The sequence below is a fragment of the Atta colombica genome, unplaced genomic scaffold (assembly GCF_001594045.1).
Source record: "Atta colombica isolate Treedump-2 unplaced genomic scaffold, Acol1.0 scaffold83, whole genome shotgun sequence".
In the NCBI taxonomy this organism is placed as follows: domain Eukaryota; kingdom Metazoa; phylum Arthropoda; class Insecta; order Hymenoptera; family Formicidae; genus Atta; species Atta colombica.
Genome location: NW_017259576.1, coordinates 2,127,011 through 2,131,332, shown reverse-complemented (window position 1 = coordinate 2,131,332; position 4,322 = coordinate 2,127,011).

Sequence of the window (4,322 nt, the reverse complement as noted above, 5' to 3'; positions counted from 1 at the left end):
AGGTTCAAAAGATCGGAAAATGGGTGCCGCATGAACTGAACGATAGGCAGATGGAGCAACGCCAAAACACATGCCAAATTCTGCTTGCCAGACAAAAAAGAAAGTCGTCCCTGCATCGGATTGTGACAGGCGATGAAAAGGGGGTCTATTTTCAGAATCCTAAACGCAAGAAATCTTGAGTTGATCCCGCTCAACCATTAACATCTTCCTCAAGACCAAATAGCTTCGGACGGAAGACGATGCTGTGCGTTTGGTAGGATCAGGAGGGTGTCATCTACTACGAGCTGTTAAACCCTGGTGAAACTGTTGATGCTCACCGCTACCACCAACAACTGATCAAATTGCCCCGTGCTCTGCGTGAAAAAAGGCCGCATTATCGGAAAAGACATGACAAGCTGATTTTCCTCTACGACAACACATCATCACACACGTCAACAATGATCCAAAACTACTTGGAGACACTCAACTGAGAAGTGCCCCATCCCGCTCACCAGACCTGGCACCTTCTGACTATCATCTGTTTTCATCGATGGGCCACGCGCTCGCTGAGCGGCACTTCGATTCTTACGAAGACGTCCGAAAATGGCTTGATGAGTGGTTTACCTCGAAAGATGAGGAATTTTTTTGGCGTGGTATATACAAATTGCCCGAAAGATGGGAAAAATGTATAGTTAGCGAGGGCAAGTACTTTGAATAAATTTGTTTTTGCTTCCTAGGAAAAAAAATGTGTTTTTCTGACTAAAAAAGCGGATTTAAGCTTATACATCATATCGAAAAGTATAAAAATATAACTGTACGCAACTCAAGAGTATAAAAGCATCTTGAAGAAACAAAACTTCGTTTTTATCGCATGTTCAGTGGACAGTTCAACACCATTAAAAATCAATCGGTTGCGTGACGATTTACTTCGTAACCTGAAAAATCCCTGTTTCCAACGCGAAGACATCATTCTCGCATTCTCGAGTTTCTTTCCCGAGAAAGGGGGGGAATTTTTACGGTGGCTGTGGATTTTTCATTTTTTATCTGTGGCGATTTAACAGCGGTTTTAGTATGTTTTTGAAATTAACACCCCGCATTCGCGCGGGTGCGATTTCACGCCCTTTCGGCGACGACGACATCGATGATATGCGGATATACGACGATAGCCGATAATGATCGTTTTTTCAACAATCGTGTGGTTGGATAAGAGACAAAGAGAGAAAAAGACAATCTGAGAAAGAGAGAAAGAGAGAGAGAGAGAGAGAGAGAGAGAGAGAGAGAGAGAGAGAGAACTACATCGTAAATCGTCCAACAGTTAATTCAATGTTCGAATAATAGAAATGTTCACTTGAACTAGAGCTCCTCTGTTCCTGTCTCTTTTCTTCATCAGCGCAAATTCCTTTCTATGATCGGTTTACTCGCACTTTGATATTGTACGTCGTTGCGTCGCATTGATTTTTCGATAAGTGATTCCCTGTTCAGAACGTTAGAAAAAAATAAATAAAAATTATAAGAAAATATATATTTACTTATAATTATTATTTTAAAAACAAAACTAATAATTTAAATTTTATATAAAAAATTAAAATACTAAGAGAAAATCCAAAATCCAAAAGTACATAATTTTAATATTTTTTATTATCTTAAATAAAAACTAACGTATATATTCAATCTCATAAGAAAAACTCTGCGTTAATTTGAACATAATCGTATTTTTAATTAATAGAAGAATTATAATAACACGATATATATAACATATTCAAGAAAGCATCATCATTATCGAATCATCCTCGGAATCTAAACTCCATGGTCTTCAACCGCAATAGTAATCGCCATTCCTCTGATTACAGTTTTTCGCGAATAAAAAGAGCCTTTTTCACCACAGAGCCGCATTCAGAGTTCAACAGTATTCGTCGTATGATCCGTAAAAGTGTAAAAGTCTGACTTCGAAGTGAGACTTCCCTGGAATATATACGCACATAGTTGTAGAATAGTTAACACGGGTAGACGAATGACCGAACTCATCCTAAGCTCTCGAAATATCTTCTTTTCAAGCTATCGACGTTATTTCGCTGTCTGGCGCCGTGAAGGCTCCCTTCGCAAGCACGAGAAGCTATGAGAATCGCGAAAACGTCGCCGTCATATTCCTCGATCCTGAAACAGTGTAAAAGATAAAAAAAATTGTAGGTAGTTAAATGGCAAAAAAAAATGTAACCAAAATATAACCATTGATATAAAAGTTTTGCAAATATCAAAAATACATGAAAAACTATGTATATCACTTATTTGTTACAACAATGACATAAACAAGAAATTGTCATTTTAGAGTTGCGTACAGAAAAAGAAAAAAAGAAATATACTTTGGTTCCTCTATATAAGTTAATTATTGCATCAAAATTAATATTTCAAAATTTTAATAATCCAAACTCATTTTTTGAAAGACTTTGTCTTACGTCATTGTTCTCTAATCTCTTCTGTACTCTTCTCATACATCGTAATTTATTAACGGTATCTTTCGATATCGCTATGTTGTCTGCCTCAATGCCATCATTATCGCGCAACGGTCGATTCAACACGTATCCAATATTCGATAGAAACTGAGTGAGTGAGGTGTTATAGTAATACACGACCGGGGGAGGGATGCCTGCCATTTCCTCCGGTTCTTGATTTATGCATTACAGAATATAGAGACACCGCGTGACTCGTGGGGATTCGATTTCGAACCAACGTAATACAACGTGAATATTATTCAAAGTGTTGCTCACTTGGACACGTGGACTTGTCGGAGTAAATCGAGGTTTGACCGTAATCAACGACACGTGACAACACGTGCCGCTGTTCGCTACAGTGATGCGTTTATTGTGGCGGCTAGAACGTCAAAAAATTTGTGCACGAACGGGTAAACTTATTATAGTTGCTGCGAGTAAAAGTATGAAAGAACTGTTGCGTCACAACGTTCTTTGTAATGTTTTTTTGCGCATGAATAATATATTTTAAGATTATTAGATTTAATAAGCTGTTCTATTATAGGATGATAATCGGGAAGTTGTTAAAACTAAATAGTAGCTGAAACTAAAAAGAAAATAGACTCTGTAGTGAAACGCGGAAGAATGCATTCCATGAACATACAAAGATTCTTTAGACCTTTCATCGTCACTGGGTCACAGCGATAGCCTTGCGGCGATAGTTTGTGAATATTTTCCATAAATATTACATTACGTTAGCAACTAATGTGTTGTTATGCGAAAATAGCTTTGCTATTCCTTGCTGGCATCGTTTTTTTTTTTCTTTAAAATGCAGAATTATTTCCGTCCTAAATTGCATTCCTTATTACAAACTACAATTACTTTTTTTTCTATGTTTCACTAATTTTTTAGAGAAAGCTTTCCTAGAATATATGAAAATATTAAGAAAAGCATAAATATATATATTGTTTAAAGTTTAATTTTAATTCGTTCAATTAATTTAATTATATTAATTTTGTATCTTCTATGTATAATTTATCCGTATGTAATAAAAACACATCAATTATTTATTATCACATATAATTTTCAGATTTTTCTAAAAAAAAAAATAAAAATCGTATTTTAATATTTTAATATGATTACGTATAAAATTCATAACTTTTGCATTAATTTTCGTATGAATAAAATATTCGTAAATTAATTCGCTCGCGCGCGTTACATTGTAGAGTTTAGTAAATAAACGACGCAACACTGCTAACGTTCAGCCAAACGCATTTCAGACGTACCGAATTTATGGGACGGGAGTTGCAGCATTGTTGTTTCCACTTCGGATCCTTTATAGTCCCGTAGCGGACCCTTGACCTGGCGAAACATTGAAGTCGACAAATCGGTCGCTACCAGTTGCGATGTTTGAGTATCATCAAGAAAGTCGAGTACGCGCGCTCGAAATCTGCGAATAAAAAACCACTCGATAGTGTATTTAACAGTCAAGTACGTGACGATTCAAGAGAACACGCATTTCGTCCTGTATACCGGGTGATAGCAAGAAATAAAATCTAAAGTTTATAAATAAAATTTAATTATATTAAATTAATATAAACAAAATATATAAACAAAAATATATAAAGATACTATAAAATTCGATTATATCATCGAAATAGATTTGTTATAATATATATTAACCTCATATTTCTAAAAAAAATATATATATAACTATTCTGCAAATCTGATATTTATTTATTAAGAAGAAAAAATTTTTATAATATGTTCTATTTCGATTAGCTATATTAATTTCAACGTAAAAATTAGAGCAAACATTGCGGAAGGAATGTCTTCTGTTGACTCATTAATATTTGCTATTATTACCTATACACTAAA